This window comes from Coffea arabica, chromosome 10e (genome assembly GCF_036785885.1).
Source record: "Coffea arabica cultivar ET-39 chromosome 10e, Coffea Arabica ET-39 HiFi, whole genome shotgun sequence".
In the NCBI taxonomy this organism is placed as follows: domain Eukaryota; kingdom Viridiplantae; phylum Streptophyta; class Magnoliopsida; order Gentianales; family Rubiaceae; genus Coffea; species Coffea arabica.
The window spans coordinates 46,814,717-46,829,656 of NC_092328.1; the positions used below are offsets into that span (position 1 = coordinate 46,814,717).

The 14,940-nt window shown below is 34.0% G+C and overlaps 1 long non-coding RNA gene across 3 annotated transcripts in view; it reads left to right on the forward strand.

The window, feature by feature from the left end:
* The window catches only part of LOC113713035 (uncharacterized), a 30,304-nt gene that overhangs the window by 5,881 nt on the left and 9,483 nt on the right, over positions 1 to 14,940 (forward strand). For 2 of the 3 annotated variants that reach the window (XR_011822159.1, XR_011822161.1), the window contains exon 4: positions 3,255 to 8,753. This is a non-coding gene — a long non-coding RNA (uncharacterized lncRNA). The remainder of the gene's footprint in view (positions 1 to 3,254; positions 8,754 to 14,940) is intronic. The other variant, XR_011822160.1, reaches the window with a different exon arrangement.

Below are 14,940 nucleotides of genomic sequence, written 5' to 3' on the forward strand. Positions count from 1 at the left end.
TTTTTAGGGCAATTTCATTGATTTTGATAAATCATCAATTTCATTCATTCCATTTTTACATCTAAGATGATTGAATCAATTTTTTTTATAGATCATTCGATCCTTACAATTTTGCTCATTTTTAATTTCATTTTCATTCAATTTCATTTTGGATAAATCATCAATTTCATTCTGTTCATTTGGTCAGTAATCCAGTCGATTTTTGAATAAACTGTCAATTCTATCCAATCCATTTGACCAATTTATTCATTTTTAGGACAATACAATCAATTTTGAATTAATCATCAATTCCATTCAATTCATTATTCATTTAATCAATTTTAATTTTTTGAATAAATTCTCAATTTCATCCAATCCATTGGATCGGTTTTTTTCACTTTCAGGATAATCCAGTCAATTTTTGAACTAATCATCAATTTCATTCGATTCATTTAACCTATTTATTCTTTTTTAAAGTTTCGATCTATGGTTCACCGAAGAAACTAGTCGAGACATTTCAATCCTTTCAAAAGTAAGTTTTACACACTAAATTGATTTTGATATCATTTTTTTATGTGTTAATCAAAGCAATCAATCCATTCGGACTTTGTCCTCATTTTGTTAGGACAAATTGTCTCTTGTCACTCTAATTATCCAGTTTTTTCAAAATTGTCTTTTCATTGAATCTCAATAAGTCGATCGGATCCATCAGGTATTGTATGGTGCTTACCCCAGAGGATTGCATTTTTCATACTAGGCCAACTCTTGGCATAAAAGGGTTCCCCCATAGGACATGCATACCGATTTTGCAGTTTTGCTTACTAACTCTGGGTATTTTGCTTTTATTTTTTCCCCCTCCCCTGCATTTATAAAAGTTGTTTCAACAAGGTAAAAATATTTTTCCTATATCTGATAATATTTTTGATCTGATAAATTTTGAAAATTACAAGTGTTACTTGATTCTTGGGCAGATCCTACAATGTAAAAAAAAAAAAAAAAAAAATGATGATGAAAAAAAATGAATGAAAAATCCATTTGAAAACGCTAGTGTAAAGTATCTCAAAAATCTTTTGATTCATTGTTTCTAACATATTTTGTCTCAAAAGATAGAAAGAGAAAGTGTTTATATATTTGAAAATGTATTTTTTAGAGATTTTTATTTGCTCACATGTATTATATTTGAAAAAAAAAAATTTCAAACATTTGAATAATAAAGTTTTTATTTAGACAATTATTGTTTTGTATATATTCATTCTTTATTTGCTCATTGAGAGATTTCCTGATAGATTTTAAGGAATAAGGCTAAATTGAAATTTTTCGACCTCTTGTTCGAAAATTCATGAGTGTATGTCTAATCCCCAAAATTCTTTGCATACACTAGATTTGTGATCTAAACTATTCAATGGGAGTAGTCGAAATAAAAGAGGTCATTCAAATTTGACAGTTTCTCATAAAATATCAACCCCGACACTTTTTCCTTTTCATTTTTGTGTCCACTTCCATTGAACCTCCAAGGTTAGTCGCATTGGCTGACTAGCTTCAAAGTGAGATAATTTTTTTTTCCATGAAAATGTCCGGTATGTCTAACCAAATTCAATCCACATCTGAGTGAAAGCAAAAATGTCCATTATTTCTTATTTGTTTTGAAAATTTGGAATGATACTTTAGGCTTTTCGTTTCTATATCTATACAGATTTTATCAATTGTTCTCCCATTTGAACCTTTCAAAAGTACAATTTCATTTCAAATAAGAGCCTTAGTGATCATAATTTTACACGTCAAAAGGAAATGGATTTTCTCAACGGGCTATTCTTTACTTTGGTTGTCATGAAAAATAAGAATGATGCTTTGGCCGTTGTTTCTACTATCCAAACACTATCCATTCTTTGCATCCTCATTTGAGCCTAAATTGGTGGTTCGTTTCAAAAGCACTTATGATCGCACCCCCACACTGGGGAAGTAGATTTGAGAATTGAAAAAATGGCAAAGATGCTCAAAATTTTTGCAAGAGAAAAATTACAAGTTGGGGGAATTTGACTCTACCATTGACATTTTGGTCTTCAATATCAAAAAGAAACAGGGGCCATCTACACTCCAAATTAGGGAGTTTTCAATTTTATCATTGACATTGGGATATCAGTATTGGTAAAAAAAAAAAAAAAAAAAAAGGGGGAAAAGAGAGAAAAGAAAAAAATGAAAAAAATGAAAAAATGATGAAAGAAAAAAAAAAGAAAAGAAAGAAAATACGAAGACATCCCATGCTGCATTCCCCTTAGTGATTGTTGAAGAAAAAGAGGATTGATAAGAAAGAGAGTCAAATGGGGTCCCGGATTTTAAATCCAAAATTGGGGCAATTTTGGGAAGGAATGCAATCTTAAGTGCGTTGTCCTTGAAAATTTTAGCTATCGTTGTCAAGTCACATTACAAGCTCATAAAGTCCATTGTTGACTTATTTTTCATGACAATTTGAAGTGAAAATATTGTCTCTAAGGAATCTACCAATCACTCATGATCATAAGGCCATAACCTGTTTTCATATGTTTAGCTATCGTTTCTACCCATATATTACAAGCCTATATAGTTTATATGTTGACTGAGTTTTTTCAAAAAAATAAGAGTGATAAGTTATTTGCTTTCACCAAGATGTGATATTGAATGTGTTGGATACAATTTGGGCACAAAAAAAAAAAAAAAAGAAAAAAAAGAAAAGACAAATCCTGACATACCATTCCCCTGAGTCACCTCAAAATCATGAATAATACCCATTTGGTTGGTTCTAAAAGATGAACTAACAAAAAAGGGACCCCTTTTCCCTCAACACCGATCCCAAAATGAGGAAGAGATCTTTTGCAATTTGGTCCTATTTTGAGAGATTTAGCATGGAATCTTCTATATGAGTTTGGATATGACATTTAATTTTTTCATTTGAAAAATATAGTTTCTATTCACATTGCATGTTAGCTTTCTAAATTTTGAAAAAAAAAAAACAGTTTTCTGGTTTTGTCTGGTTAAATGGAGAACCATTCGATAAAATTCTATAATAGGCCCAAATTGGGGCAAATTCTTTGCAATATATTTGTGAGATTGTTGTCAAATAAGTTCACATTGAGGCAAAATTTTATAATTCATTTGTAGGGTATGTCCAAGATAAAGTATATATATATATATTTTTAAATCTTGATAAGTCAATACTTTACATGAGTCTTAATTGTTATATCATTGCTTAAAAAAAAAATCAAAAAATTCAAGTGCTTTGAAAAATCCCCATTGTGCAGGTGTTTATGGTTAAGATCGAGGAAAAATTGCAATAATGCTACATTGCAAAGTGGAGGGTCGGCTATTTGCTCAAAAGGAGTACATACTTCAGCAGCCAACTTGAAAAAAAAAAAGAGAAAAGAAAAAAGGGGAATAAAATAAAAGAGAAAATGAGAGAGAAAAAAGAGAAAAGAAAAGAAAGGGGGAATGAAAAAAAAAAAAAAGAAGAGAATAATAAAAAGGGAAAAAAATGAAAAAATGAAAAAAAAAATGAAAAAAAGAAAGAAAAAAAAAGGATTGAAAAAAAGAAAAAGAAAAAGACAGTTTTTCCTTCAATTTTGCAAATTTTGCAATTGAACTCTGGGAGCATTTCATTGGAGATTACATTTTTAAGTTGGGGCAACACCTTGCCCTCTTATGCTGAAATGGAAATGGTAATACATGCCAAAACTGAGATCCCGTCCTTGCATATTTTGACAAAGGCTCAGGCAGAAGAATTCAAATGGATTAAGGAGCACAATGAGTTGCTGTCTCTAATTGATGAAAAAGAGGTTGAATGTTTGTCATGGACAGTGCTATCATCAAAGAATGGTTCGTTAGTTATGACAAGAAAGACAAATCTCGCTTATTTGAAGTGAGGGATAAGGTTTTGAAATAAATTCTTCCGATTCAGGAGGAGGTTAAAGAAGAGTTTGCTCCAACTTGGCAAGGGCCATTTATTGTTCGAAGAGTGCTATCCGGAGGAACGTCCATTCTTACAGAACTGGATGGACAGGTCTTTCTTCTGCCAATCAATTCAGACATGTGTAATAAATTCTTTATCTGATTATGTGATTTTTCTTTTTGAAATAACATTTATGACGGATCAAAGGCGAGCCTTCTTCTTTTCTCTTTGAACATCTTACCCCTAGTTTTCCCCATTGAACCTCCAGAATAATTTAACCCTTCATTTGATAGCCCTCCTAAAGATTGCAAACCCCATACTGGGGTAAATTTTTATCTCCTATTTGTCATGAAAAAAAAAAGGAAAAAAGAAAAAAAAGTCAAAAGCCAAACTGTGGCAATTTTTTCGGTTTTAATACCCTCATACTGGGGCAAATATTGATAGAATGCGGTCTTAGGGTTTTTGAAACCTCTTTGAAGATTTTGCTTTGAAGGCTTAACACTTTTTCCACACCCCACATGACCCCATCATAAAAATCATAAAGTCTCGACCTCCGCTTTAGTGGTATTTCTAATAAAAATCACTTAATCAAATGGCAATTGATGTCAATACACCTTCACCATTTTAAATGGGAAGGGTTGTCGCGCTGATGCCATCCTTTCTTTAAATACATTTCTGAGTTGATAAAGGTCGTTGACAAGATTTGTTCATTAGGTGAAAATCTGAAAGAATGTCTTCTCAAAAAAAAAAAAAAAAAAAAAAAAAAAAAAGAGGAAAAGAGGAACAAAAAAAAAAAAGAAAGAAAGAAAAAGAGAAGGAAAACAAAAGGAAAAAATAGGAAATGAAAACAAAATAAAATAAAAGGTGTGACCTTTGTGAAAATCCGAAAGGTTAAGGTCATCAAGGTGAGATTTTGGAGCACAAGAGAATCATGAACGAAAAGCGAGATGCCGACACTTGAAATACTGGCCATTCATTCAAATCTGATCATTAGAAAAGTTGATTTGTGATACACGGTGGAGTATGGCTGACTGATGCTAGAAAATTGAGAAGATTCAACATAAGTTGCAGCACAACTCCTGGGGAGCAGTTTTGACATCCAAAAGATCATGCTTGCATAGTTCTCAAAGCCAAAAAGACCACAAAGGATCACATGGTGGTGGCATTATATGATCACTCTTTCTGTTCTCTCGAAAACATGAAAAATATGGCACTTGTTAAACATGATTTACACTAAGGCCAATATTCAAAGGAGTGAGCTCCAATTTTGGTAATACATTCCAAATCAACATTGAAAAAAAAAAAAAAGAAAAAAAAAAGAGAGAGGAAAAAAGGGGGCCTCTACACTGGGGCAAATTTAAAAAAAAAAAAAAATTGCAATTTCAAAAGTTATTTCAAAATCGTTTTATATTTTCGTTGGGCATGGGTTTTATCCATCCAACCCCGGCAGGCTCGGGTTTTATCTCACTGACCGTTTTTATTTTGGTTGGGCATGGGTTTTATCCCTCCAATCTCGGCAGGCTCGGGTTTTATCCCACTGACCGTTTTTATTTTCGTTGGACATGGGTTTTATCCCTCCAACCCCGGCAGGCTCGGGTTTTATCCCACTGACCGTTTTTATTTTCGTTGGGCAGGCTCGGGTTTTATCCCACTGACCGTTTTTATTTTAGTTGGGCAAGGGTTTTATCCCTCCAACCCCGGCAGGCTCGAGTTTTATCCCACTGACCGTTTTTATTTTCGTTGGGGATGGGTTTTATCCCTCCAACCCCGGCAGGCTCGGGTTTTATCCCACTGACCGTTTTTATTTTAGTTGGGCAAGGGTTTTATCCCTCCAACCCCGGCAGGCTCGGGTTTTATCCCACTGACCGTTTTTATTTTCGTTGGGCATGGGTTTTATCCCTCCAACCCCGGCAGGCTCGGGTTTTATCCCACTGACCGTTTTTATTGTCGTTGGGCATGGGTTTTATCCCTCCAACCTCGGCAGGCTCGGGTTTTATCCCACTGACCGTTTTTATTTTCGTTGGGCATGGGTTTTATCCCTCCAACCTCGGCAGGCTCGGGTTTTATCCCACTGACCGTTTTTATTGTCGTTGGGCATGGGTTTTATCCCTCCAACCTCGGCAGGCTCGGGTTTTATCCCACTGACCGTTTTTATTGTCGTTGGGCATGGGTTTTATCCCTCCAACCTCGGCAGGTTCGGGTTTTATCCCACTGACCGTTTTTTATTGTCGTTGGGCATGGGTTGTATCCCTCCAACCTCGGCAGGCTCGGGTTTTATCCTACTGACCGTTTTTTATTTTCGTTGGGCATGGGTTGTATCCCTCCAACCTCGGCAGGCTCGGGTTTTATCCCACTGACCGTTTTTATTTTCGTTGGGCATGGGTTTTATCCCTCCAACCTCGGCAGGCTCGGATTTTATCCCACTGACCATTTTTTATTTTCGTTGGGCATCGGTTTTATCCCACCAACCTCGGCAGGCTCGAGTCGCATCCCACTGACCGTTTCTCTTGATTATTTGGTTAATAATTGTGCTTTAACATTCATTTTGTATTTCCTGTTTAGAAGTTCTGAGAGCTCAAACTTTTTCGACTTTGCAAAGACCGCAGTTTGTCAATGCACTTGTTTCATTGTGGTTCACTTGCATTCGAACTACGTTTGACCTGATTCCCATGGTGGGATACGTAGGTAACTCTACATGAGTTCGGTCACATTTTCTGCAATGTTATTGCATCATTTTGTCCAATAATTTCAGCCAAGTGTTGGCTTGTTTATTTTAGTTCAGGTGCAGTTACAAGAGACAGGTAAGCAATTTGGTGTCTACGTCTTTGTCTTGAGTTTCTTTGAAACTCTAGACAAAGAGGGGCAAGCTGTAGACACCAAATTTCTGTCGATTTTTAATATTTTCTCAAAATTTTCTATTTAATGAATTATTTATTTTTTAGCATTTTAATGTGCATTTTTCTCAATTTTGCAGGTTTGTTTAAAAAAAAAAAGAAGACAAAACAACAACAAAAATAAAACTAAAAAAAAATAATAATAAAAAAAAATAAAAAAAATAAAAAATGAAGTCAAAATCAAATTATTACTAAACTTACACATTTTCATCATTTTCCCCACAAAATACACTTAACCCATTCCTACACTCAACTTTCTTGTCATTTGGTAAAAAATAATCATTTTGACCAAACACACACACAAGCTCCTCTTTTTCTCTCCCAATGTACATCTCTCGGCTCTCTCCCTGACAGAACAGAAGAAAGAAAAAAAAAAAGCTCCTTCCGGCTCCCTTCCCTCTCCCAATATACACACACAGAATCAAACACAAGAAGGCAAGCAATCGGGCGTGAGGAGATTGGAATTTCATCAAAATTTTAACTAAGGTCATAAGAGGTATTAACACTTCCATTGAACTATTTCCCATCTTTTCTATTTATCATGTTGAATTCATGTATTATTGGTTGTTCCTGCTGTTTTCTTGTTGTTGCTGCTGGTGTTTGTTGAAATTTTGGAGTAATCCACGAATGACATTAAGGGAAAAGAAATGGGCCTGTGAATGCATGTTAAATGCTTGATAAAATGCCGAAATGGAAAAACGGATTAAAAAGCTGAATATTGTGCATGTTGTTGTCAAAATGGGTGACCATTAACTAGCAAAGATCTGAAAATGTTGGGATATCTAAATATTTTGGAGTTTTGAGCTTTAAAGGCATGGAAGTATTTTTCTTCATTTAGGGGCTGTTTTTGCTTTAATTTAGCCTTTTTATGTTGTTTCTTGTCAAATAAAAAATCATAGTTGTATTGTAGAAGTTGTAAGAGTGTTGTAGTATAATTTTCATGATTTTTGGTGAAGGTTTAAGGGGTTAAAAAAAATAAAAACTGAACTGATTTCTTGGCATTTTGACCACTTTTGGGTCATCTTTTGTAAAAACTAACTCCGAAAATGGAATCTACGCGAAAAATGGAGTGGGGAGGTGTATTTTGAGGATTTTTGGTGGCCGGAGAGGTCACCGGCGGCGGCGGTCGGCGGCGGCGGCGCCACCGGCAGCCTCCATGGCCACTAGCTGAAGAAGCTTCAGCTGGCCGAACAAGAAGAAGAAGAAACGATTGGGGAAGGAAGAAAAGAAAGGAAAGAAAGAAAGAAGAAAAAAGAAAAGAAATTGGGCTAATGTTTTTTTTCTGATGGGCCAAGAGTTAATTTTGGTTGGGTTTTGGAAATGGGTTTTGTTTTATTTTTTTGGGTTTCGGTTGGGTTAGAAGGTTAGAGCCCATGCATTGTTTTTGTTGGGCTTGAGTGATAAAAAGATGGGCTAGCCTGCTCGTTTGGCTTGGACTTTTGGCTGGGCTTAGGCAGTGTTCGGCCCAAAGAAATAAAATGATGGCCCGATAGCCTTTCCTTGCCCAAATCAGAAACCGAAATTTTCACTTTAGCCCCTGACCTTTGGAGTAGTTTCACTTCGGCCCAGAACATTTTAAATTTGTTTCACTAAGGTCCTTAATTTAATTGCATTTTGGTCCTTGAATTTTATCTTTCATTTAATTTTGACCCCTGAACTTTGGAAAATATAATTTCTGTCCCCAACAGTTTTTCAATTTTTGCAATTCAGTCCCTGATGAATTTTGACTCTCTTTATTATGATTGTTTCTTTTCTTTAATAGCTAATTATGCTACTTTTGAATATACTTAACTTGTAATTTTTAGATTTGCTTAAATTTCTTTACGTCTGACATATTAGTGCGAATTTAGTGCTTGTATTATTATTTTCTTTTTCAATTAAATTGGTGCCATGATCCTTTTGTTCATTGTGAGTATAATTAGGACAATTTGACTCCATTTAGTCACCACTTCAAACGGGAGGTACTCCTATTTTATTATTTCAATGTCAATTACGTGCTCTTATGTGCTCCTATGTGTTCCTATGTGTTTATATATCTTTATATGCTTTATTTATTTGATTTAAATATTCATTCAAATTTTCTTACATATGTTTCAGTTAATTTTTATAATGATTCGAGAGGCATTTAAATACCTCAAAATGTAATAGATAGGATAATTAGATTTATTTCATTATATTTTTCCTTTCTAGATTGTAGTTAGGCGCTCCCCGATGTAATAGATAGGTTGCGTGTTTATGTGGCTTATGTGTTATGTGTTTTATCCGCTTTTCTTAGGATTTTGGCATCTAGATATTATGTTTACGTGTTATGTGCTACGTGCTCTTATGTGTTTATTTGTTTTAATTTATGCTTTATTTGTTTCACTATGAATTGTTAATGCATGATGTCACCACACTAGTCCAACGCTAGTTGTGGTTTCTCCCTCCGCTTACTTGCTAGTCCAACGCTAGTAAGGACTTTTAGAAATGGACTAGTCCAACGCTAGACCCTTTAGGTCATCTTGCGCTAGATTCATCTTTGTATGCTATTCACTACATTTTCATGCATATTTTCATTTTTTAGGATCTTTTCTCATTTGCATGATATTCCCTATTATATTATCCCCTACCCGCTATAGGTGCTAATCATGTCATTTAGAATTGCATCTCATTTAAACTAGTTCATTTGCTTGTTCATGTTAGGATAATTATTTTTCAAACATGGGAAATGGGTGATTATAACTTTCTAGTTTAAGTACCCTATTAATCCATGTATAAGAAAATTATGTCACGAGTTTTGCCTCCCGTACCCTTTATGTTGCATTCTCCTTTTCTTTGATCACTTATATATATGTATATAATTTAATTTCTTTTATTTTATTTTAATTTCATCATTTGCATATTCGTGACACTTTCAAGGAATCATTTTGGCCTTCGCAATTAATGCGATTGGTTCAATTAAACCCCTTGAATGAACATTTTGTCCCTTTCGATATATTTAGATTTGCATCCATATAGGAAACATCCAAATATGATAAAATTAAGGGTTAGATTAGGAAAATTTTGACTAAACCTCGCAACTAGCGTAGACTAGGTTGAAAGGGTGCCTTAGGTTTGAGTCAATTGAACCTTTGCCTTCCCTTTCTTCAACCGTGACTCCCGAACCCATTTCTCTTGTTTTCAAAGACCTGGAGTTGTCAAAAGGGTTTTATTTTATTTTACTTTATTTTTGGGTGACTTGGTACACCAAAACTCAATACCAAGTGGCGACTCTTATTTTTCTAAAAAACCCTTTTAGACTAAATTTTGGACCCAAATTGTCGCATTTTTTTTAAGTCCCATTCTAGGTCCTTTGTCACTTGTTTTAAAATAAAATCACATCTTTTTATAAACACCTTCTTTTTTCCATCGCGAAAAAATGGGGCGCGACAACTTGGCGACTCCACTGGGGACGTTAGAGAGTCCAAGCACTTGGTTTAGTTGTCTTTTCCCTTTTTAACACTTTTATTTATCAAATTTGGATGTTTTAGGTTGCATTTTTCTTTTTTAGGATGTTTTGCATGTCACACTCGTATTCGTTCCTTGTCTTTCATGTATGTGATGAATGGTTTATTCATTTACTTATTTGTCACGCGCTTTGCATTGCATTTGGGTGGGGGGGATAATACCCTAGAGCCTCGCGTTGGTTCTCGATTCCTCCCCTCCAAACCAAGCACTAGCATACGTGCATACGTTTTATTTTTTATCCCTCATTTCTTTTCTTTTTAGTGGCTTGTCACGCCACTCCACCTTATTAGGATTAGGCGACCCACTTGGACGTGTGATCGCGACACGATGTGTGCGTAGCATGTTCCGAGGGGTCACTCAATCTTCCATTTTAAACTTTGGGTTGATAGCCTTCAGTTTTTAATTGAAGATTGAGGATTTTGATAGATTCACTCAAACACGTAGCCGTGACACGATGTGTGCGTAGCGGTGTTTGGGGAATCGCTCGAGCCACCGACAACGAACCTTGGGATTGATGACCCTTGGTTACGAGTCTGAAGGCTCGGGGACCTAAAACCTATCAGGTCTAGATGCATTAGTGAGCCAATACCTCATGCATCCATGATAGTTTACCTAGAGTAGAGTCTGCCTTACCTTATTAGGGACACTATTCACGAGAGGAGGGATCCAACCCCTCTTTTCCTTTTATTGCTTTATTTTTTTGTATTGTTTTGCTACAATGTGTTATGTGTATTTATCTGATTGAACTAACTTTTCTTGGTTCTTGTTTCCATTGCATTCATAAGCCCTAGGAAATAAGAGTCCTGGCATAATACTCTTTAGGAGCCTACCCTAATTGATGTGACACGTTTAAATTCAATGCTTCTCATTTGCAGCATGAATACATTTCATTTTAAGCTCACCCCGGCATACAAAAAGAGGTTCCTTTAGATCACGTTTCATTTATGTACTGCATATTTATTTGCTTTAATAAACTGGCATCATGCATCAACTATAGAGAGAATGCCGCATAGGGGATCCCACGTTAGAAATAAGCCACTCTGTGTCTCGGATATGTAATCCAATGAGACTTGCACGTTTATATTTTTTGTACTGTCCAAAGGGGTAGTGCACGAGGTAAGGTAAGATCCGATCTTTTCGAAGACGGCAGAGCAATTTTTTTGCACATTAGAATATGAGCATCTAACAATCATCTTTTGGTCATTTTCAACATAGTTGGTAAAAATCCCTTGCTTAAAGGACATTGACTTGAAGAAATTCACAAATGATTTCTCATTGTTGAGATGATATGTATGTTAAGGCCAAATCTTGATTTCCGAAGGCTCATAGACTAATGAATCATAATGAATTTTTGAAAATTTTCAATGGGTAGACAATTCAATCAATTTTTGGAATAAACCATCAATTTCATTGGACCATTTTATTCATCAAATTCATCCAATCCATTTTTTCCTATTTCTTCACTTTTAGGACTAAGTCAATTTTGAATAAATCATCAATTTCGTTTGATCAATTTACCCTTTTTTAGGGTGATTCGGTCAATTTTGAATAAATTAAATTTCATTCAATTCATGTGACCAGTTTACCTATTTTTAGGGCAATTTCATTGATTTTGATAAATCATCAATTTCATTCATTCCATTTTTACATCTAAGATGATTGAATCAATTTTTTTTATAGATCATTCGATCCTTACAATTTTGCTCATTTTTAATTTCATTTTCATTCAATTTCATTTTGGATAAATCATCAATTTCATTCTGTTCATTTGGTCAGTAATCCAGTCGATTTTTGAATAAACTGTCAATTCTATCCAATCCATTTGACCAATTTATTCATTTTTAGGACAATACAATCAATTTTGAATTAATCATCAATTCCATTCAATTCATTATTCATTTAATCAATTTTAATTTTTTGAATAAATTCTCAATTTCATCCAATCCATTGGATCGGTTTTTTTCACTTTCAGGATAATCCAGTCAATTTTTGAACTAATCATCAATTTCATTCGATTCATTTAACCTATTTATTCTTTTTTAAAGTTTCGATCTATGGTTCACCGAAGAAACTAGTCGAGACATTTCAATCCTTTCAAAAGTAAGTTTTACACACTAAATTGATTTTGATATCATTTTTTTATGTGTTAATCAAAGCAATCAATCCATTCGGACTTTGTCCTCATTTTGTTAGGACAAATTGTCTCTTGTCACTCTAATTATCCAGTTTTTTCAAAATTGTCTTTTCATTGAATCTCAATAAGTCGATCGGATCCATCAGGTATTGTATGGTGCTTACCCCAGAGGATTGCATTTTTCATACTAGGCCAACTCTTGGCATAAAAGGGTTCCCCCATAGGACATGCATACCGATTTTGCAGTTTTGCTTACTAACTCTGGGTATTTTGCTTTTATTTTTTCCCCCTCCCCTGCATTTATAAAAGTTGTTTCAACAAGGTAAAAATATTTTTCCTATATCTGATAATATTTTTGATCTGATAAATTTTGAAAATTACAAGTGTTACTTGATTCTTGGGCAGATCCTACAATGTAAAAAAAAAAAAAAAAAAAATGATGATGAAAAAAAATGAATGAAAAATCCATTTGAAAACGCTAGTGTAAAGTATCTCAAAAATCTTTTGATTCATTGTTTCTAACATATTTTGTCTCAAAAGATAGAAAGAGAAAGTGTTTATATATTTGAAAATGTATTTTTTAGAGATTTTTATTTGCTCACATGTATTATATTTGAAAAAAAAAAATTTCAAACATTTGAATAATAAAGTTTTTATTTAGACAATTATTGTTTTGTATATATTCATTCTTTATTTGCTCATTGAGAGATTTCCTGATAGATTTTAAGGAATAAGGCTAAATTGAAATTTTTCGACCTCTTGTTCGAAAATTCATGAGTGTATGTCTAATCCCCAAAATTCTTTGCATACACTAGATTTGTGATCTAAACTATTCAATGGGAGTAGTCGAAATAAAAGAGGTCATTCAAATTTGACAGTTTCTCATAAAATATCAACCCCGACACTTTTTCCTTTTCATTTTTGTGTCCACTTCCATTGAACCTCCAAGGTTAGTCGCATTGGCTGACTAGCTTCAAAGTGAGATAATTTTTTTTTCCATGAAAATGTCCGGTATGTCTAACCAAATTCAATCCACATCTGAGTGAAAGCAAAAATGTCCATTATTTCTTATTTGTTTTGAAAATTTGGAATGATACTTTAGGCTTTTCGTTTCTATATCTATACAGATTTTATCAATTGTTCTCCCATTTGAACCTTTCAAAAGTACAATTTCATTTCAAATAAGAGCCTTAGTGATCATAATTTTACACGTCAAAAGGAAATGGATTTTCTCAACGGGCTATTCTTTACTTTGGTTGTCATGAAAAATAAGAATGATGCTTTGGCCGTTGTTTCTACTATCCAAACACTATCCATTCTTTGCATCCTCATTTGAGCCTAAATTGGTGGTTCGTTTCAAAAGCACTTATGATCGCACCCCCACACTGGGGAAGTAGATTTGAGAATTGAAAAAATGGCAAAGATGCTCAAAATTTTTGCAAGAGAAAAATTACAAGTTGGGGGAATTTGACTCTACCATTGACATTTTGGTCTTCAATATCAAAAAGAAACAGGGGCCATCTACACTCCAAATTAGGGAGTTTTCAATTTTATCATTGACATTGGGATATCAGTATTGGTAAAAAAAAAAAAAAAAAAAAAGGGGGAAAAGAGAGAAAAGAAAAAAATGAAAAAAATGAAAAAATGATGAAAGAAAAAAAAAAGAAAAGAAAGAAAATACGAAGACATCCCATGCTGCATTCCCCTTAGTGATTGTTGAAGAAAAAGAGGATTGATAAGAAAGAGAGTCAAATGGGGTCCCGGATTTTAAATCCAAAATTGGGGCAATTTTGGGAAGGAATGCAATCTTAAGTGCGTTGTCCTTGAAAATTTTAGCTATCGTTGTCAAGTCACATTACAAGCTCATAAAGTCCATTGTTGACTTATTTTTCATGACAATTTGAAGTGAAAATATTGTCTCTAAGGAATCTACCAATCACTCATGATCATAAGGCCATAACCTGTTTTCATATGTTTAGCTATCGTTTCTACCCATATATTACAAGCCTATATAGTTTATATGTTGACTGAGTTTTTTCAAAAAAATAAGAGTGATAAGTTATTTGCTTTCACCAAGATGTGATATTGAATGTGTTGGATACAATTTGGGCACAAAAAAAAAAAAAAAAGAAAAAAAAGAAAAGACAAATCCTGACATACCATTCCCCTGAGTCACCTCAAAATCATGAATAATACCCATTTGGTTGGTTCTAAAAGATGAACTAACAAAAAAGGGACCCCTTTTCCCTCAACACCGATCCCAAAATGAGGAAGAGATCTTTTGCAATTTGGTCCTATTTTGAGAGATTTAGCATGGAATCTTCTATATGAGTTTGGATATGACATTTAATTTTTTCATTTGAAAAATATAGTTTCTATTCACATTGCATGTTAGCTTTCTAAATTTTGAAAAAAAAAAAACAGTTTTCTGGTTTTGTCTGGTTAAATGGAGAACCATTCGATAAAATTCTATAATAGGCCCAAATTGGGGCAAATTCTTTGCAATATATTTGTGAGATTGTTGTCAA